At 50.4% G+C, this 21,877-nt stretch overlaps 1 protein-coding gene and 1 long non-coding RNA gene across 6 annotated transcripts in view; both read left to right on the forward strand.

The window, feature by feature from the left end:
* Positions 1-9,193: 9,193 nt before the first annotated feature.
* On the forward strand, positions 9,194-19,886 carry LOC130256583 (uncharacterized). Of its 2 annotated transcripts, XR_008841154.1 has the most exons (5): positions 9,194-10,446; positions 14,237-14,303; positions 16,443-16,555; positions 16,735-19,185; positions 19,733-19,886. It is a non-coding gene; the product is annotated as an uncharacterized LOC130256583 (long non-coding RNA). The 2 variants fall into 2 exon arrangements; XR_008841153.1 differs by having other exon boundaries at positions 16,735-19,886.
* A 960-nt stretch (positions 19,887-20,846) lies between these two features.
* BCL9 (BCL9 transcription coactivator) overlaps positions 20,847-21,877 on the forward strand; it is a 57,518-nt gene continuing 56,487 nt past the window's right edge. For 3 of the 4 annotated variants that reach the window (XM_056493079.1, XM_056493070.1, XM_056493105.1), the window contains exon 1: positions 20,848-21,062. The gene's annotated coding sequence lies outside the window, so the exon portion shown is untranslated. Of the gene's footprint in view, positions 21,063-21,877 lie in introns of all 4 variants that reach the window. The other variant, XM_056493125.1, reaches the window with a different exon arrangement.

Raw genomic sequence — 21,877 nt, forward strand, 5'->3', positions numbered from 1 at the left:
ACACAGACAACTCTCTGTCATGTACTCTCTCCCTGGCTCAGCTGGCTGCTGAGCTCTCCAAATACCAGCCCTGACATCCCCATAGGACCTCTGCAGTGAAATAAAATGGCCTGCAGGTCTAGGGTGAGGCTGCTGGAGCTTCTATTATCCCAGATCTGAGACTCCAGGAAGAAGGAAGAATTTCTCCTTCCCAGAACAGTGTTTCTAATTAGTTTTAGTTTCAGGCAAATAATTTTTGGATGAACTGGCATCCTTCAGCACGATGATAATACTTAAATGTGCTCCTTTTGGGGCCCTGTGCATTGTTGTGCATTAGTGTCTCCTGCCTTGAAAGAAGAGATGTCTGTATTTACAGGTTTATCTAGACAATATTGTATCCACGTGGAGTAGTGTACACTGGAACTTTAAAATATGCCAGACTCCCTGGTTGGTGAGGCTTTTTTTACCTTTAAGCCACTGGGTGTTTCTGATTTGGTCTTTACTGTGCCCTCTTTGAAAGGGGGGAATGTTGCCTTGGGCAAGATATAGTGTGCTACTCCTCTCACCAGCACTGAGGTTCTGTGCCAGCATCAGTACTTCACCTTGCTCTCCCCTCCTGTCCTTCCTTCCCTCCCGAGGAGCAGGGAGGAGATGCTGCCCCTGTCATTAACCTGCATCCATTCAGGGGCTCCTCCTCGGCCTCCAGCAGAAGTGGAAGCAGATCCTGCTGCTGGAACATCTTCAGCTGCAGCCCTGCTGAGGTGCCCCTCCTGCTGCTGGAGTGTAAATCCCCAGCAGCTCTTTTAACCACCCTTCTCATGCTACTTGAAAAATAACTTTCTCTTGTCATTAACGCTGATCTATAGCTGCATTAATGTGTGAAATCACTGGGTGTGAAAATAGTGTACTAACCACTACTTAATGTAATATTACCACAGTAATGTCTCTAAAAATATCTTGTCCACTTGATTGCTTTCATTGTGAACTAGAGATAATGTACCACTTACAGCTGATGATTAAAATTCATAAAGCTTTGGTTCTTAATTACAGCAACTTGCAATCAAAGTGAAATGTCAGATCCTGAATGTTGTTTATCTGTATACAAATTCTCAAAACCAAGAAAATATAAGGATCGTCTACACAACAAAGCTGAGCTGCTTTGCTTTAAGGTTAAGTAAAATAAATACACATGTGAGTGTATATTGAGACAGGCAGGAATCAGTGAGCATGAGATCTTTGACAAGGCAGAACTGCCCTCGTATGAAATACACATCTTTGGAAAATACACTGATGGAGATGGAAATGTAAACTTCATAGAAAACTCTTGTGGATGGATGGAAGTAACTGTTTGATGTGCTGTGAATAGCAATTTTGCAAGTCAGGCTCAAGGTTAAACCAAAGATGCAGATACCTGAAAATGCAGAAATGGATTCCCACTGCCATTGTGAATTGCCATGGTGGCTGGCAGGAGAGGGCAGTGTCCTTGGTTTCCAATATCAAAATGATCTAACTATAATCATGCTTTTGGTCAGCAGTGGCACTGCATGACAAAAATCACTTTCTTTTGGGTGCCCTTAGTACAGCATTTCAGAGATATGGTAATTATTTTCAAGTTAATGCTAAGCCCTGACAGTTTGCAGTGCTCTGAGATGTATCTTACCCTAAATTTACTAACACAAGGCCTAACTCCATGTCAGCATAACTCCCTCCCTTTGCCTTTTTTTTTTGTTTGTTTGTTTGTTTGTTTTTCTTTTTGGTTCTGGTATGGGAGATACAGGCATAGCTGAGTGTAGGAACTACAGTTCTATTCCATTTATAGTCCTACTGGCATTCTTCATTTGTTCACCTGTCCCGTGCCAGTCTGGAAAAATCCAAACCAGAGGGAGCCAATTTGTTATCATTTTCCAACATCATTAAATAAAATAACATTAAAACAATAGGATCACTTCTTTACCAAAGCTGAGTAGTCCAATTTATTTCTTCTGATTCAATGTCAATTTGAAGGAGATCTGAACCATTATTTGTAAACTTCTCCAGAAAATTCTGTGGGGTTTTTTTTTCCACAGGGTACTCCCACTGTCTCCGCACTAGAGTAGATTTAAAAAAAAAAAACCAAAAAAAAAACAAACCCTTTGCATGAATGGGAATCAAAGCTTGACAATAATATTCATTTTCTGAGGGTTTCCATACCACATCTCCCTTCAGGTGTTACTCTTCCTGGCACTTTTGGGCATCTTTGCAGTGACACTGATGAGTAAAATGTTCAGTTTTAGAGCTGCCCCAGTGTACCCAAGTGTTATTGCCTTGGCAGTTTGTTCCATAGACATTTGCTGTTTATCTACCTCTGTTCCAGCTGCACTGGTGAACATTTTCAGGACAAAAGAACCATTTCCTCCACTGGCCACATCACCAGCTCTGATTCACTGGGACCCACCCTGGAGTCTGAGCAAGCAGAGACAAAGTAAGTCACCTTCTCTCCCCGGTTCTGCCCCTTCCCAGCTTCAGGCTAACCCCTTGCTCCTGCTTGCAGCTTTCCTCTACTTAGTACCTGACCCCTGTTTTGGTGTGTAAGGTGTAAGTGGCACAGTCCAGGCCAAAAAAGAACATTCTCATAACTAAAAATACTGTCTCATTCCTCCTCTTGACATTCCAGACAAAACCAGCAAGAAATTTGTTGCAAATATCCTGTTCATCTTTCATGTTGCAGATAACTGGGCCCCTCACATCTCAAGCAACAAGTTAGCAATATATTATTTTCTGCAAAATCTGTAAGACCCATACTTTCTACTGCCAGTGGCTAGTGGTTTATGTCAAGTTGTTTGCAGCTACAACCAGCATCTGTAGGCACATTTTAGTCAGCTTCCAGAGCCTCCACAAGCTCATTTGCAGGTATCTCAGGTGTCCCTTCTGTGGCACTGTATTCCTCTCAGCTTCCTTTTCAGTCCCACTCTTGGGACTGTTCATGGTCCCTGGGAGGTTTAGGTGCTTCTCTTGGGACTCCCAGTTGCAACGAGGACATGAAAGGACGTGAAAGCTAAACTGTGTCTATGTGGAGCGCAGAGGTATAGATAAATGCCCCAATTTTCACAGTACAGTGGCAGCAGGCAGAACGTGGCACAGCAGTGCAGAGACAGGTAACCAGGAGCTGCCTGGCTTGGGGGAGGAATCCAGGATTTTCTGAGCAGTCCAAGCCCACTGAGGAACGTGTCCTCTGGAGGCAATGTCTGACAGTTATCCCACTCGCACATGTTGAGAAATTTAATGTGAGCACAGTGGGCTAGGTTTGCATTTTGCCTGTTGCCTCCTCACACTTCCCAAATGATGCAAAAAGGTCCAGGCATCAAAGAGAAGGCAGCCCCTGGCAGTTGTGCCCCGTGCCACTGGAAATCCTGCAGGTTCCTGCTGCCATATGCTGCAGGTTGCTCGGGGAGGGAAGGCTCTCTGTGCCTCTCAGGTTAGCCTTTTATTCCTTGTAACAAGTTCGGGTCTGGTGATGACAGCTTTGCTCCTAAGGGTGAGACAGTTAATTTAGATTGGGCACCTGTTGCTTCCTTGTCCTCTCTGGCTGAGGATACATCTCCTTTAAATACTGTATCTGTTAACTACTCCGTGAGCAAGAAATCAGACTGTGCAAAGGAGGCAAAGAGGTACAACATGTAAAAAACATGTCCTCCCACTCTCCCTTTTCCACAGGATAGGCAATGTTTGACTTCGCACTTGAGGAAGCAGCTGAGAAATCCTTCAGATGGTTAAACATTTCAAATGGTTTGGATGGCTAAATGTCCTAGATTTTTAAAATTTCACAGAAGTACTTGAGTTACAAAGTGGACCATGAAATGTTTATGGAGATGTTCTTACCCTCCTGCTACTGACATCAGAGCAAATAAAGGAATGGGAGGTGGGAATTTTAGGGTAACAGGATAGTCAATGAGTGATGCTATTTCAAAATTAATTTCTTATCCTTTTAAAGGAAAGGCTACACTTGTCCATTTTTAGTTTCCCTTGTTTCAGAGAATATTTAATTTCTGTGAAAATTTGTCCTTTTGATTTAACAGCATTTATATTTCAAGTGAAGCTTTCTCTCTCAGAGGGCTGCGGTTCAGGTGACCCTGGGCTGAGGTTTGGACTAATCAACGGTCACAAGGGGATCCAAAAGGGAATATTGCCAGTGCTGGGAAATTACCATTTACTAAGAGGCAAACGTGCATTCTGGAAATAGAGCTTCTCATTCAGCAGCATGAAGTAAGCGATTTTTCTTTCACTCTGCAGTGAATATGATGTTGGTGAAAGGTCCTGGCCTGAGCACCCTGGGAATTGAGCCCTGTGCAAGCCCTCAGCAGAGAGGCAAAGGATCCTGGCTACAGGCTGCTCTTCTCATCCGGTTTCAATGATGGAAGAGGAAACTGAGTTTATACAAAACCTAGCCCAACCCCCAGAAACATCTCGCTTTGTTTATGTTCAGAGCTGAGCCTGGGACTCTCACTGTTTGGAAGAGCTATCCAGACATTTCTCCATCTGACTGACTTCACATCTATTCCTTGATCTCATCGAGAGATCTGGCTTTTAGCTCCCGCTCATGACGTCCCACTTTTCTCTTTCTCTCTCTCTCTCTCTCTCTCTCTCTCTCTCTGCTCTCCAGAGTCTGAAAGATCGCTGTATAACGTGATTATGCAACCACGCAAATGGACACGGTTCTTTTCATTTACTGCAAACCCTGCTTCGTGTCTCCCGTTAGGAAAATAAAATCCTCTGCGAGAGACACTGCCGTAGAAGGTAGCAAGAAGGGAGCTCTGTGTCTGGGTCTGAATGCTCGGAGGTGGTATTAAAGATGGAAACAGACTATTTGAAGTAAGCCAGTGTGCCACCATCTCTCCACAGGAACCAGCATCAGTTAATAGACTCAGACAGCTCTCCTCTGAATCGTTTCCCCCTAGGAAATGGCAGATACTCGCCTTCCTGGTTGTTTTCCTCAGCTGGAGGTCTCCCCCCGCTCCCGCCCCAGCCGAGCTGCAGGGAAATGAGCGGTGCTGCTCTCCCCGAAGGCCAATTTGCACCCTCCCACTGTAAACAGGCAGCTGCTTCTCCACTTTGCGCCCAGGCGGGAGAGCCTCGGGGGGCACTTAAACACTCCCCGCTGCCGCTGCCGCGCCCGGCGCTCGGCCAAGGGCTCCAGCACCCGGCCAGGCTGACGGAGGACGAGCAGGAATGTGGGAGTGAGTCCCTTGCACAAGGAGGGAAGGAAAAAACGCCCAAAGCTTGTACTGCTTGGTTAAAGATTCAAGACACCTCCATGGTCACCCCTTGCTATCCTTTTAAGTGAGGATGTCCCTCTTCACTGTGGTTGAGATGCTCAGTTCTGGGCGCCTTTCTCATCGCAGTGCCCCAGTTCCTTTGCCAGGGTTTTGTGACCCTTATCCCACGGGAAAATCCCATGAGTCGTCCTTGGTTACATGTGCTAGGAGCAAAAAAGGGGCAGGCTGAGGTCTGCCACTGCTGTGGGCTGCGAGCTTGTGCCCGTCTTCCTCCGGCAGCATCTTCCTCACTGGCTGGCGGTGGTGCAGGGGATGTAGCAGCTCTCTACGAGTCTCCTCAAAAGCTGCTTCTCCATCTCACTGCCACTTGAGGAGGGGTCTCCTCTATTCAGAAAGCTGCTCTTATGGAGGAGACAGGGCTCCCTCGCAGATTGGGGCAGCAGCTTGGCAGCCACAGCGTTCTGACAAGCGGCGGGAGGGAGGGAGGAAGGAAGGGCTGCAGGAGCGGGGCCAGACTCAAAGAAGGCACAGAGCAGGGGCCCCGGCAGGGCAGGACGGGGCGGGGGGCTCGGAGGGACCCCAGGGATGGGGGGGTTCGGAGGGATCCCCGGGACTGGGAGGGGCTCGGAGGGACCCCAAAGATGGGGGGGATAGGAGGGACCCCGGGAACTGGGGGCGTTCGGAGGGACCAGCGGAATTGAGGAGTTCGGAGGGATTCTCGGGGATGGGGGGGCTCGGAGAGACTTCCAGTATTGGGGGAGCTCGGAGGCATCCCGGGATTGGGGAGTTCGGAGGGATCCCCGGGATTGGAGGGCTCGGAGAGACTCCCGAGATGGGAGGGCTCGGAGGGGTCCCCGAGATTGGGAGGGTTCGGAGGAATCCCCAGGGTGGGAGAGCTCGGAGGGACTCCCAAGATGGGAGGGCTTGGAGGGACCACCGGGACTAGGGGGTTCGGAGGGGTACCCGGGATCGGGGGGTTCGGAGCGATCCCCGGGATGGGGGGGCTCGGAGCGATCCCCGGGATTGGGAGGCTCGGAGGGACCCCAAAGATAAGGAGTTGGGAGCGATCCCCGGGATGCGGGGGTTCGGAGCGGTCCCCGGGATTGGGAGGCTCGGAGGGACGTCCAGGATTGGGAGGGGCTCGGAGGGACCCCAAAGATGAGGAGTTCGGAGGGACTCCCGGGACTGGGGGTTCGATCGACCCCCGGGATCGGGGCCCGGCGGCGCCGCCTGCAGGGGGAGCCCCGCCGCAGCTCCGCGCCCGGCCCGCAGGGGGCGATCCCGGGCCGGGGCCGCCCGCCCCGCGCATCCCTCGCCTTCCCTCCCTCCCTCCTTCCCTGCTCCTACCTTTCTCCGCCTTTCCCCCTTTATTTTAATTACAGTTACCCCCGCTTCGTTTTTCTTCCTTTCCTTCGGGGGTGCGTGCCGTTGTTGCCGTCTCTCCCCTCGAGGTGCACGCGTCTCTCGCTGCCCTGCTCTCCCTCTCGTCCTGCTCCCCCTGTCAGCTCTGTGTATCCTGGCGTGTTTCTCTGTTCCTCTCCCCGGCACTCAGCCCTCCCCCTGTGCAGCTCTCTCCATGAAATGGAGCTGAACAATTGCACCAGAGCAGCTTTTTCTGTTCCTGCCATATGTCCGTGTGCCGAGGCACCATTGCTCTCATGGTATTTTGGATGTATTCGTGCTGGAAATACTAGGACAATAACAAAACTGTGGATTTCTGCCTGTGCCTTTTTGGATCATAATGAGATTTGAAATCCAGCGTGAATGAGATGTGATGGATGGCTGTACCGATATTTTGAGCTGGTTTAGTTCAGAGTCATCTGAGATGCTCAGGCTGGATAAAAGAGATCATGGCCCTGAACATTACCCGCCATCCAAGCACCAAAAGGACAAACCAAGTCACTGAAGTGACATTATCCTTTCTCTCATTTTCCCCCTTTCCCTTTTGTGGAGATAAATATGTTCTGCCATATTTATCAAAGAACCAATCAGAGAACCTCTAATAATTGCCCAATTCCTTAAATATGAAAAGATGATGCCTGAAATCAGTCTGCCATCAGTGCACACTGCCCCATTCCCCTGAATACGATGTTAGCTGAAGCTGCTTCTGGAGCACCAGACTGTCTCCCCTTGTGCCCTGATCTTCCCCCTTGAAATCCCTCCTGGGGTACCTCATAGTTCACACACAGGGAGACACAGCCTTGGTCCCTTCTTCTGTTAAAAAAAAGGAGCTTTGAGGCTGGGAGCTGTGCTGCCCTGTAATTAATGTACACTCAGCCTCAAATATGCAGTGACAACAACTTAAATGTCAACATTCCTAGTTAATCCCTTGCTAACAAAATGTGCCTGGAAAGAGATGGTTCTGCATAATCTCCACTGAACAAGATCTTATTTTAGCAGTACAAGCACTTGGGAGATTTCTCCAGTTTGACCAATGAGACCAAAAGATTGGCTTTGATAATCACAGCTGTAAATGATGCGTTTGATCCTCTCAAGGAGGGGAATGGCTGCATGTGGCAGAGCATACAAACCCTGCTCTGCCCAAGCCCTCCTCCAGAGCAGCAGCAGGCTGGCCTTCCTGGGTGGTGTCTGTATGACAAGGGATGTGATTTCTGTTCTCTGATGTTCGCTGCTCTCCCCTCTGTTCAGGGAGATGCCCACAGCCTCTTTCTGAGTCACGTTTTCCAGGCTGAACAGCCAGCAGCGTTAAAAAGGAAGTTACAGGAAAATCTTATTTTAATACATAAAATGCTCCTTGTAAGAGCATTGAAGCAGGGACCAAGACCACAGATATGGTGTTTGGATTCCTCTTTGTGTGCTGAGACCAGCCTCACGTTTTTCCTGGGGAGCCCAGGCAAACCCTGAGAGTGTTGGTGTTGTCTCCCTGTGGCTGTTTTAAGCCTTCAGTGTAGGCAAAAGGCAGAGCAGCCAAGGTGAGGAGATGAACCTTCTTATTGTTCAAAACAGCCTGATGTTTTCAGAACTCTGACTCCCCACAGACAGGATTCCTGCACTTCCAAGGCTGGCATCCCCAGACACAGATCAGTAGGTTTCTCCCCAGCAGGCTGTGGAAGCAGAGGGGCACTGACACAGGATTTCTTGCCTGGGATGGATTGGTGCCTGAGCTCTAGGTCCAGCCTAGAAAACACTAGTAGGAAAGGTGGTGGACCATTCTTCTGGGCATCACTCCAATTTAACAGGCAGTCCTTGCAACTCCAGGTTATTTGTACCTGTGGTGGGCAAGCACACGTAGAGGAATCTACCAATCTGCCTCTGCTTTTCAATCACTGGGCTCCTGCACACCAGCATCACATCACACAGTGATAAAATATCCACTTCCTCACTTTGCATTTTATGGGCTTTGTTTTTTCTTTTTCACTTTGTCACTTGCTTTCTAAAGGATGTCTGAGGGGTGCTCTCCCCACCATTATTTCAGTCTCTCATTTCAGCCTGACTGTGCTCACGCTCATTTCCTCACACCGCCTCTCTTTTATTCTGCTTTGTTCTTCCACCACCACCTGTCACCAAAGTCTCTTCCTTCCCTACTGAGCTATCTTCTATCCATTCCCTTTTGCTCCATTCCTCATCAATCCCTCCATTATTTTCTAAAGTATCTTCTTTGTCTCCTTCTTTTCCACTGCCTGGCACTTGCCCATGCCTTTGCCACCCCTCTTCAGCTCTCCAGCATGGAAACACTGCTCACCAAAGCCACAGCTCCCCTGTGCCTGTTGGACACCACAACTGTGCAGCAGTGCTGCCTTTCACAGCCCTGCTAGTGTTCACTTGTGGACAGGCTGTGCACCCACTGCCATCCCTGTGCTGGCAAGCTCAGCTCAGGACAGGAGGATTGTCCCTGTGAAGGCTGCTCTCCTCCCGTGGCCTTGGAGACAGGTTAGAGAGCTTTCCAGAGGTTTGAGCTGGCCCAGCACAGTTGTGCTTTTGGATGGAGCTGCCCTCTTTTCTGAGTGCCCCCCTGCAGCCTCTTTTTCCCTGAAAGGAATCCTTCCCCAAGGATGTATTTACCCTGGTGTTCCTTACTGCTCCTCCACAGGGGCTCTGGGGGCTGCAGGTGCTGTCCCTCTGCACTGCCCCTGCTTGAAGCTGCCTTCCTCTGCCTTGTCTGCTCCTCACCTCTGGAGCCCTGAGCACTGCTAAGGCCATGCTGATGGTCCCCCTGATCCCAGGCGGATGGGAACATAAGGGCCTCATTCAGCTTCAGCCAATGTGGCAAGATGTGACTTCTGGGCTAGGATGGGCTCCCTAATTATTGAGTAATGAGTCTAAGGTGTTTGAATCCCAGTAACTGTTAGAGATGGTTTTGTGTAGCCCTGAGCCACCCTCTTTACCATCTTGCTGAAACAAGTGTGCAGCATGCAGGTTCTGGAGATAACTGGACATTTTGGAAACCTCCATTCTTCTGCAGAACTTGTAGTGTTTCCATCTTTCCCTGCCCTTGCCTTACTCCTGTCTCTTTCCATCTACTGTGACTGTTTTCTATTTTTACTCTTGACAAAGGGTTGTGGGCTTAGAGGCTGCTCATGTAGCTGTAGATGTAAAATGCCTGCTGTGTGGTGTTTGTCATGAAAGAACCACCCCTGGAAATTAAGTAATCCACAGACCCAACTCATTAACTCTGCAGCTGTGCTGTGGAGGAGCCTCTGTGTGGTTCCTGTGCCGAGGACACTGGGCTGGGGGAGAGGGGTGGAAGAGAGGTGGAGAGACCTCTGTCTGTGATCCCAGCCCTTCTCCTAGCCCGTGCCATGGTTAGCAAGTCATTTCCCACCTCTGTCCCCCTTTCCTGTGCCCTTGATCTCTTCTCCAGCTCAGCTGATCAGGGCAGGAGCTGTTTCTCATTGTGCCTTGCACAGGGAGGCCTTGACCTTGGTAGGGGCACTAATCACTCCTGTTGTGGAAACAATAAGTACTGGAGAGACAAAGAGTTATGGAGGCAGATAGCTCCAGATGTCAGTCTGTTTCCGTGTGGATGTCCTCCCTTTACTACCTCTGCCTCCAGGAGGACAGCAGCACGGCTTTGAGAAGTGCAGGTTGATTCCTCTTCCATCTCTTCTTTTCTCAGGCCCAAACCCAGTTCCACCTGGAGCCAGTAGCAATATTCCTGGCAGAAACACACTGGAAATGGACCAGGTTTTTCCACCTTATGCAGCACAGTTTAACATCAGCCCACATGTTTGGAGTACACTGGAAGCCAGATGAGGTCACTCAGACTATTTCAAGGCTAGATGTTTGATAGGAGAGGTTTCCCTCTGTGCATCATCCCACAGAGCCCACACTGCCTGCACTGGCTCCCTCTTCCCTCCATGCATGTCACTGGATCTCCCTGGGGAGCTCTGCTGGCCATCTCTGTGGATGGGATGAGTCCTCTGCCCAGGACCTGCTGAGAGACTGCCAGGAGCTTCCCTGACCCACAGGAGGGCCACCCCTCCTCCTGCCACCCCCTGTCCCCACGCAGGCAGCACAGCAACCAGGCTTCTCCTTGTTGGGATGGTGGTTTTACTAGGCTGAGTAATGCACAGCTCGGGTGGGTTTCTGAGGCTTGGGGCTGGCAGAACGTGCACACCAGAAAAACCCCATTCTGCCGAGTCCCAGTGGGCTGAGGTGGTGACAGCTGGTGCTGTTTGGGATCAGGGATCATGCCTGATGTTGTGGCTGCATGCACTCCCAGCTGACACTCAGGGCTGAGCACTGCTGGGAGTGCATCCAGCATGCAGCCAGGCAGAGGCACTCCGGCTGGGGACCTGGAATGAGGAAAGGAAGCAGAATAATTGCTGGACGAGGAAGGAGATATATTCAGCTCCTCTGTTTAAGCATGCCTTCCCGCAGGATTGCTGGGCTCTGCTTGCCAAATGTGAGCTCTGGCCACCAGGGACAAGAGAGTGGGAGCTTTTCTGGCAGCTGATGGAAACTCGAGGAGAAGGCTCTGAGCCAGGCAGTGCCCACTGAGAGGAGGGTGATGATGGCTGCTGGGCTGGGCTTAGGGGGTGTGTACTGAGGCATACCTGGCATGGGGCAGGTGACAAAGCACACCTGAGAGCACCTTGGGATGAACTCTCTGGATTCCCCAGTCCCAGGCAGATCTCCTGATGTCACTCATTCCTCTTTTCACTCCCCCTGGGTACTGCAAACATCTTCACACAGTGAAACGTGGTGCAGGATGTCCTATCAGTGAAGACCCAAGTCACTGTGTGTGTGCAGCACCAGGGAGCCCTGCAGACTTCAAAGCTCTGGCCTTGATCCCATGAAGTCATGGCATCTTTCTGGAGCCATGCACAAAGCAATAAGGGCAAGGCTTTTTGCAGAAGGCACACTGCTGAACTGAGGCAGCAGGACTAGTACTGGACCCAAGCCAGCTCATGTCCCATGAGCTCTGTTATGCCTGCATGCTCTGGTACAGATTTAGCAGCAGCAGAACTCTGTGCTCTGTACTGCATAGGTGTCAGGGTTGCCAAGGTGGCAAACACTGTGGGACCATGCAGACTGGCTCTGCAGGGCAGTGGCTGACCCACCAAATACACGAGGTGCTTTCATAAGGGCAGTTCTTGTGGCCAGGTGTCATCCCCATCACTGTAGAGGTGTATCCAACTGTGATTCCCAAGTACCTGCAGATCTGCCCCTGCTTTGGTAACCCTGTCTTGCTTCATAAGGATCACTCTGGTTAGTGCTATAGCTGGTGATTGTGAACCTGTAGAGAACCCAAAGACAAATGAAAGTTATTGGAGTGTAAAAAGTCTCCTCTTTGTAACTTCATCCTGCAAGAATTTAGGGTTCTGTCAGAGCAGATGGTCAAATGTCAACTGTGAGGGCAGAGCCAGAGATGAGAAGATGTAAGGATTAACCTGGCAAAACCATTATCTGTGGTTGAAGACTTGTGCTTTCAAGTCCTGCCAGGGTCCCAAGGCTGGAGGTGATGTTTGTCCCCGTGCTTGGCTGGCACATGATTGGAGGCTGCACTGCTCTGCACCCAGATCTGCTGGAGGTCTGGAGAACCAGCCACGCACTGCTCCTCCCCATGCCCACTCAGGCAGGCTCTTTCTTTTGTCCAGTGCTCACAACTGTGCATTATGCCAGTCTGAGCTTGCCCCACAGCACCTCTGCAGTCACCAGAAGGTCTGGATACAGCTCATGCTCAGTCTGGAGCAGGTAGCTCAGAAGCACAACAGCAGAGAGCCTTTACTGCAGCAGAGGTCTTTTCCCAGCAACTGCAGTTGTTAATTTGTCTAATACCTGGCCAGGAAAAAGTCAACAATCAAACACCATTTAGCAGGAAAACCAGTAGATATAACCCTTTTGGACTTCAGCATAGCTTTTGATAGTGTTTCCCACAGTCTCCTTCTGGACAAAGTGTCTGGCACACAGATGGATAACTGTGTTACACAGTGGGTGAGCAACTGGCTCACAGGTCAGCACAAAGAGTTACAGTGAGAGGGGGGACAGCAGGCTGGCTCCATTCTAGGACCAGTGATCCCCAATACTGTCATTAACACTTGGGCACAGGACTGGCAGGATTGCTGAGTAAATTCACTAACAAAACCTAATTGGGAGGAGCTGTTGACTCCTTCGAGGGCAGACACAGCCTGTGAGAGACCTTGATAAATTAGAGATGGGTGATCACCAACTGTATGGAGATTTACAATGGCAAGTGCCAGACTGTGCACCTGGGACAGGACAACCCTTGTGTGGGGAATGAGAAGCTGGAGAGCAGTGAATGGAAAGGGCCCTGGGGGTCCTGGTGGATGGTAAATTGGATCTGAGTCAGCAGTGCCCTGGCAGCCAGAGGGACATCCCTGTCCTGGGGACACCAGGCCAGCACTGCCAGCTGGGCAAGGGAGGGGATTGTCCTGGGGCAGCCTCACCTCCAGTCCTGGGGGCAGTTTTGGGTGCCACAATATAAAACAGACATGAAGCCATTGGAGAGTGTCCAAAGGAGGCCTCAGGGATGGTGAAGGGACTGGAGGGGAAGCCTTCTGACAAATGGCTGAGGTCACTTGGTCTGTTCAGCCTGGAGGAGACTGAGGGGAGAGCTCATTGTGGCCTTCAGCACCCTCATGAGGGGAAGCAGAGGGGCAGGCACTGCTCTCTTCATTGTGACCAGTGACAGGACCCGAGGGAATGGCATCAAGATGAGTCAGGGGAGGTTTAGGTTGGATATCAGGAAAATGTATTTCACTCAGAGGGTGGTTGGGCACTGGAACTGGCTCTTCAGGGAAATGGTCACAGCACCAGACCTGACAGAGTGCAAGAAGTGTTTGGACAATGCCCTCAGGCACATGGTGTGACTCCTGGGGTGTCCTGCCCAGGGCCAGGAGTTGGGTTTGATGAGCCTGATGGGTCCCTTCCAGCCCAGCATTTTCTAGGATTCTTTAGTTCTATGATTCCATGAAGACTCAATTCCCACACTGTCCCCACTCATGGCACCCAGCCTCTATGCCCTCTGACTCTGGGCCCTATCTGAATGCCCCATCTTTGCTAGGCTTCTTTGGACCAACACACACAGGTCCATCCCATGCCCCCACCGCATCCCAGCCCCTGATTTTGCTGGTTTGATGTGTGCCCTTGAGCTTGCCTGCAGCACTGTAGCTTCTTGGGGGCTTTGTGAAAGTGGGGCTGGGGATCACTGTGAGCAGCCAGAGAGGACATGAGGACAGAGAGTGACTTTGGGGCACTCTGAGGCTGACTGGCTTAGCATTTGAGCATGACTGCTGCAGAAGTAGTCCCTGCTGGGGAAGGCTGTGTCCCTGGAGCTGAGGGCTGGGAGCTGCAGCACTGCCAGCTCCAGCCCTGGCTCCACCGGCAGCGAGAGGGGTGTGTGTGTGTGTGTGTGCAGCTGCAGCATTGGGCAAGAGATGCTAATGGGAAACAGAAACAATTCAAACTGCCTGGTGGTGGGAGAAACACTAACAACATTATGGCTTGGAGCTTGTAACAGTCCTGCTAGTGAAACAACTGCCGGTGAAATTACAGTTTTTTTCCTTTTCTTTTTTCATTAGGACACAGAAGTTTTCCAGCTCATTATACCAGGGCCAGCAATATTCTTCAGTGTCAACAGGGGCTTGGGTAAGCCAACATTTTTTCTGCTAAGGAAGAAGAGCAGGATGTTGTATCCCATTCCAAGGCACTAGTGACTAGGAGCAGTTCATGGCCATGGGCAGGCAGAGGGGCAGGGGTGACCCTGGCAGGGCTCCAGTGGCTCTCAGGGGTGTGCAGATGCCTGCAAGGCAAGTGCTTTTCAAATGTCACCCTCCGGAGAGAGAGGCTGTGAGGGCTGGGGCAAGTCTTTTTTTTCCTCTGGGAGGTGGCCAAGCACATTCTGGATAATCATTTCATGCTGCTTGGGAGGGGTGCATAGTCTGGTTTCTCTTTGGTTGTGTTAATTGTGTGGTAAGGTGCCTAGAGCCTTCTATTGGCATCTTTATTTATTTAAATACAAATGAAGAAGGCATTAAATCAATTGTTCTTTTTTTCTTCCCTCTCTCTTGCCTTATCATTGTTTCTATCACGTACTCTTAGCTGTACTGGGCTTTTGCTTTTTCAGCTGAATCAGTGAGATCATTAAGTGAGAGTCTTGGGCTGAATTTCCTGCAGACTCAGGGAGGCTGCCCTGAGGAAGCACACCTTACATCCCTGGCTTTTCCCTACTGCTATTTCACTTACATTACAGGACATTTCCTAACTTTACTTGCTGGCTCAGTCTGTGACCCCCTGCACGCCCTAACCATCCTGCAATGCAAAAATAATAAAAAAGAAAAGCTGCACAGCATGGCAACAATTGAGACTTGAATACATTTCTCTTACTCCTTCAGCTACCGTGTCTTTCATCTGGATGGGCCAAATTACACGACTGGACCGACCCCTTCACTGTTTTAACCTCTAGCTCCCATAGCTAGGAGCAGAACCCAGTATTCCTGGATTTGATAATTCTCCTGCTATTTAGCAAGTAGTTTGTAACCAAATGGTAAACTTTGAGTTGAGGCCCTCTCTTCTCGCCAAACTCCATAAAATTTAATTACTCCTGGAGTTCAAGTGGTGGCATGTTTTGTGAGAGCTCTGGAGGCCTAGTATGCAGCTTTCAGATAGACATTGTAATTGAGCTTCTGATTTTTTCCCCTCCTTTTTTGTTCCCAATTCACAACAATTTATTAAATTCACACTCTGAAACCTTGCTGGAAAACTGTATGTCAGCAATCTGCTCGTCGTGGTCTGCCAGAGATCAAAACACCTGTACGCTGGTTTGAGGGCATTTGTTATGAGTATGGACTGGTGGAATCAGAAGTGTGGGGCCCTGAGGTGTCTGCCTCTCTTGTTACCTGGCAGGAGCAGGATGAAGGCAGCCTTGGTCCTTCCCAGAGACCAAATTCAGTCTGCACCACGCAGAGGTGAGAGCAAGGAATGCTCTTCATTAGGGACTGAGCTCCCTCTGCTTAGAGTCTTGTTTGCTTTTAAACTTTGACTCTTCTTTGTCTCTGGCCAAATCTACTGCAGAGAGATGCTGGCCTCATTGCTTGCCCTAAATTCTATTGTACTTACCTCATTACTCTCCTAATGACAAGCTGACAAATGCCTTTGCTTGATTTACTGGCAGTGTTACAGGTGTGTGGAACACTTGTCAGTACCTTGCTACTACATGCCTAATTTTTCAAACGGCTGGGTGTGCTAGCTTCCTTTGCAAGCTGTCTGCACACTTACCTGGTATAATTCCTCTGCCATGGGTTTATCATACCTGCAACCAGAGCTATGCCATAAGATTTCACAGAATCAAAGCATTGTTTGGGTTGGAAGGGACCTTAAAGATCATTCATCCATAAACCCTCCTGCAGGGAAGAGAACAGGGACAATTTCCACCAGAACAGATTGTTCAAAGCCTCATCCAACCTGGCCTTGAACAATTCCACGGACAAGATATCCCCAGCTGCTTTGGACAATTTGTTTCAGTGCCTCACCAGCCTCACTCCACACATCCAAGAAAATAAATCAGACCCTACCTGCAGGTTTTGATGTAACTGGGCTTCTGGTAAGAAGTGAACAGTGAAAGTGCAGCAGCCCTCCAGCTGTTAGTGGGTATTTATGGGAGTGCTGGATCAAGGGGGGTCCAGCACTCACCCTGGGACAGGCAGCAGTGCAGAGGTGTTCCTGGAATTCCTGGATGCACAGCTTTGCACCCCACCTTTTAACCCTTATCTCTTGGTGGTTTTATAGCAGGCAAGGACATTTTGACTGATCAAACCCCAGGGAACAGAGCTGGCCACCAGCTGCAGGAGAGAATCACTGAGATCAAACCAAGGCTTTGGAGCGAAGGAGGGCAGCTCCAGGTGAGAGGGCTCCAGCCGTGCACTGGCCGCTGCTCGGCAAGGGAAGAACACCAACATTTCGCACACACATTTCTCCACCAGCTGGGCAGAGCTCTCCTGCTCTTCTCCTGGCTGTGTTGCTAGGAGAGGAGCGCTCTGCCCTCCTCATGGCTATGAATAGCTCTCGCTTGTTTATCCAGCCCAGCTCCGCCTGCTGGTTACAACCACAGCCGGCACCACCTCACGGCATGACACCACCGGGAAACAATGCAGGGCCAGGGAACAGCCCCCTCCGGCTCAGGGCGCTCCGGGATACCTCTGCTGCAGCCTCCCTCCTCTCACCGCACTCCTCGGAGCATCCTCTGCCTCCAGCAGGACGGGCTGAACCCGGCCCGACCGGGCACTGTCACCCCAGAGAGCAACAGCACCTGAAAATCACAGCATCCGCTCTGAAATACGGCTTAAAAACACACACATGATGACTTCAGGGCTCTTTTCTGCTATTCTGGTGTCAGGGCCTTTCATGAGCTACAAAAGTTACTTTTCCTCTTTTAGTGAAGGCTGATCTTCTTGCATAATTGAAGACCAGGGACTTCAAGGAAAATAACAGATGGCTTGAAAATTGGCAATAATGGGATTCCTGAGATTTTCTTGAGAATATTTTGTCTGAGGTCTGACCAGGAATGAAACCTCTCTAGCAGGGATATTAGATGGTCTGTATTGACAAGGGGAAATACTGATGGGGTTGAGCAAAAGACTCTCCAGAGCACTGCAAAATGAACCACTTCAGGACATTTACTCCAAAAGACAGAGTGACAGGCAGCAAATAAGAGCAGTCTACACATCATGAGACAGGATATGTGTGCATAGACAACCACAGAAAGCCATGCAAGTTCAGGGTAGCAGAGCAGACACAAAAGTGCAGCTTTTGGAACAGCCTGGGCATTGAGAAGAAAAGTGCTGGGCAAGGCAGAGAAGCATAGATCAGAAGAGATATGGATGGTTTCTGCACAGGTACAGGTGAACCACCCCTTCTTTTTCAGCATTGTGAACTTCCATGTGCCTGTTTCCTTGGACATCTCGTCTTTCTCCAGCTGGGAATTTGCTTGGGATGAAATCTCAATAGTGCATATGCTTATCCAGAATTTCCACATGCCCATCAGGCCCTTCAGATAGTTGGACTGCTGAACATCCAGAAATTCAGGATAGGTTGACTGCACACTGGGGAGGTGAACTCTATAGTATTCATACACTATGTCTAATGAATCCAAAAATTGTCAGACCTGCTGTGCAGATGCTGTGAAGATGATCTGCATATGTACAGCCTGCCCAGCGTGCTCTGAAGGTGTCTGCTCTACCCTGTACTCACAGAACATCTATATGGTGCAGGTGTATGTATTCCTACTTGGAAAATGGGATAAACATGGGGTTTATTTTATACATTCTTGGTGTATTTGTAGAGGAGGGAACAGCTTCAGTGCAGGCAGGGAAACTCAGGTATATTCCCTGTATATGGGGGTCAGACTCTCCTATCCCGTGCTGTTTGTTTTACAGAGCTGGGGTTGGGGTTATTTAAGACATTGTACATGCACATAGTGAAAAGGGGTAATTTTTCCTGCTGCCCCCCAAACCTTCCATCATGATCTAAACTTACAGAAGTGCAAGAAAGGGACATCACAATTCTTACTTGAGAGATGAGCCAAATAAAGAGAAGCTCCTAGTCTCCTAAAGCAGGACCCAGGTGGAGTTTAGACACCTGAGTGCAAAATGTGATCCTGCAAATCCTTGTTTAACTCATGTCATGTGTTTGGGATGCCCAGACCCCTCACACCCACCAGATTTGACAATGAGGCAGGAATCAGCATCCTGGCTGTTTGAGCTTTGGGCAGAGAGCAGGGGGAAGCCCATGCTCTAGTCCACCCCTGGGTGACCATTTCTAACTTTTTTCCTCATGTCTCTTTAACCAGAAATTCATAAGTAGGAGCTGGGCAAAGGGACCCACGTTTTCCTTCATACATGGAGTGCCATGAGATCAATGAGATTAAACATGTGCTTACATGCCGGCCTGAATTGCGGCCATGAGAGCAATGGGAAAGTAAACAGAAGGGAAACGTTATGGAAATGAAGGAAGAGGGAAAATCCACCCTGCCAAGAGCAGCAGCTCTCAGCAGCTACAAGAAGATATGGCCTCACCCAGTGCTGATTAGGCTTTAGGAAGTCCAGGGACTGGAAAAGAAGACCAAGTCATCTTCATCAAAGTTGAAAAGCAACTCAAAAGAGTGAGATTTGGAGAAGTGGAGAAAGGCTATGGGCTGGGCACAGCCATTCCCAGAGAAGATGAGCTTAGCTTAAGTTGTTTCACACCATTAGCAGAATGTGGATCCCTGAAAAGATCAGGCTTCAACCTGTGACAATACAGGGAGGCTTTTTTCCCTTTAAAGGCTCCAAAACCTGGAGATGAATGTCAGGCTCTGCAGAATCCTGTGCACCAGCTGGCACAGCTGCTGCCCTGTGTCCTATTGCAGAGACTGGGAGATGAAGCTGGACATGATGACTACTCTGTCCATAACCTGGCTTTGCTTCCAACAGGCTGAGTGTGGCAGTCATCCTTTCTGGAGGACCTGCAGAGCCAGCTCCCAGCACCTGCCAACGTGAGAGAGCTTGAGCAGCCTGTTTGGGGGGTTCACTGACACCGTGGCCAAAGCTTTGGTGTGACAGTGCCCTACCAACTCTCAAGTGCCTGACTGCAAGTGGTTGATTTGGTTTTCCTGCAGGTCAGATTCCAGACTCTGCATTCTTCCACCTTTGTATATCCTTCACATAGCCTGCAAACCTTTCACCCAGATCTCTTGGAGCTATCCTGCTCTTCCAGCTGGGAAATTTGTAGGTGTGTCTCTGATTTTCCAGCCTTCTCTCCTGGCTTTGGTCTTCCCCTTCTCCTTTCTCCTTAGTCAACCTTGGTTGTAGTCTTTCCTCACCACTTGACCTCTATTTCTCTTTCCTGGGAAGAACCTCATTTGCATCTGTCCTAGTATCCAAGCTACAAATTAGACCTGGTTAAAATTTCTTTCAGCAAAACTGCGACTTGAATAAAACTTCTTTTGAGTTTTGGGGGAATTATAGGAGCTCTGTTTCTGGGAAGTGGATTTTCTGTTGAGCACTTGAGTTCAAAAATGTGCATTCTCCCTTCTGTTACAGGTTCAGAAGACGACCTTGAGTAGGTCACTTCATCTGCCCGAATGTTTTATCACTTGTTAAATTTAGATTAAAATACTAGTCTGGGTTAGTAAAATGTCTTTGAGATCATTGGACAACAAAAGCTATTCAACTGGTGATTATTATGATTATTATAATTACTTTTATTAAATGAAGCCAGCTGATTCTTGTGCAACACTCTTCTGGGCTCCACAGACCTTTACTGTTGAGACTCAGAGAAAAAAAAAAAATTCTTTTGTTATCCCTGGACAGGGATGTGTTTTTTGAGATTGAGTTTTGTGGTTTTGTTACGAAACTTATGACAGTCGGTCATGTGGTTTGCTTTCTGGGCCGACTGAACCCTGCTGAACCCTAGGCAAGGCAGCAGAGTTTAATGATTCACAGGGGCTATGTTTTGGTTGGGCTGCTGCTGGATGGAGGCCGTGCAAACCGGCATGGCCAGGGAACCCTCTGGGCTGAAGTCACTGAACAAACTCAGCTCAAACCTCTGCAAGCCTGAACCCAACACGGTCAGGGCCTTTTTGGGTGTCTTGGGTTCCGAGAGCTGGCTGTGCCTTGTGACACCCAGACTTTCTCACTGGACAGCTGGGCTCTCCCTCTGTTTACAGTAATGAGTGGCTGCAAAAATTTTGGGAGTCCACGAGAGGTTGGTTTTTTGTGATTTCTCCCTCCCACCCCGCGCTGCTGCGGGATGAAACTGACCCGAGGCCCTCGGCGTGCGGTCCCGCCGCTTGCCGTGCATTATTTGCACGACCTTGGACAAGGGGGGAACCGGGGCGAATTCCTGGCCGGCAGATCCTGGAGGAGCCGGAACACCGGGAGCCATGGCGAGGGTGGGACGCGGCGGAGCCGTGCTCTTTTCTCGGAGGGTTTAGCTGCCGAGGGAGCCGGCGATGCCCCGATCCCTCCCGGCTAAGGGGAAAGCAGAGCCACGTTCGCGGGGAGGCGGCGGGCGCCCTTCTCGCTGCCCCGCGCTGTCACCGGAGTTGGAGTTCGCATGGAGGAGGCCGGCGGAGGAGGAGGAGGAGGGAGGCGGGAGGAGGAGGAGGAGGAGGAGGGAGGGGGCCGCCTTGTTTGTGGCTTGTCAGCAGCCGCTGGAGACAAGCCTCCATGTGTGAAAGCCGCTTGGCATGAATGCCTGGGCCGTACCAAGCGCCGCGGCGCCCGCGGGGGGAGGCGGCCCCGCCGCCCCGCCGCCCCGCGCAGACAAAAGGCCCGGCACGGCTTCCCCGTGAGTTGCCCCGGTGCTGCCGTAGCTCCCGCCCGCCCCGCTCCCCGCCATGCCGCCCCGCGCCCTCGCCGCCTGAGACAGGTAAGGGAAGCGCGGGGCGGGCGGGGGCTCCGAGCCTCGCCGCCCCCGGGCCGCTCCCCGCCCGCTCTGAGGGGCGGCCGCGTGTGCCGCAGTCAGACCCGCCGCCCCCGGCTCGCCGCTGCAAAGTTTTGCGGCGGCCGCGCTGCCGTGCCTCAGTTTCTCGGTTTGCTCGGGTTTGGTCCCTCCCCGCTCCCCAGAAGGGACACAAAAGCGCCTTCCACCTGTTGGCTTCTGTCCCGGCGGCTTTCCTGGGGGTGGCGGGCCGCGGGAGCCGCGGGCTCTGCCCCCGCTCCGGGAGAAGCCCCGCGGGGGAGGGTGCAAAGCCGGGCTCTTTTGTCAGCCCTCCATCCCGCTGCTCCCTCCGGAGCCGGCAGATCGCCGCGGGGATGGGAGATGGTGGTTTGTTTTTTTTTTCCTCCTGGATGTCGGGAGATTAGATGAGATGTATTTACAGTTGCCGTTTATCAGCAAGTAAATATCGAGCTCGGCGTGAGAGCAGCAATGTGAAGCCTGCTTGCTTGCTCTCTTGCCGGAGGTTTTGTAGCTGTTATCCTACTGTTGGTGAGGTGATAATGTGCAAGAGCCGAAAAGAAAAAAAAAAAAATGGCAAAGGGGAGAGAATCCCTGCTCCTCACGCCCAGGCTTATCACAGTATCGGTACTGGCTTTGGTTAAATTTGGAGGGACATTTTTTTCCTTGTGGTATGAGACACAGAAAGCCTCCTGAAATGCTAGGTGCATCCTCACGAGGTCTTTTAAGTTTGTCGTGTGCCATCATTCAGGTTTCATTGATTCTAGTTGTTTTGTTAAAAAATA

This window comes from Oenanthe melanoleuca, chromosome 1 (assembly GCF_029582105.1).
Source record: "Oenanthe melanoleuca isolate GR-GAL-2019-014 chromosome 1, OMel1.0, whole genome shotgun sequence".
In the NCBI taxonomy this organism is placed as follows: domain Eukaryota; kingdom Metazoa; phylum Chordata; class Aves; order Passeriformes; family Muscicapidae; genus Oenanthe; species Oenanthe melanoleuca.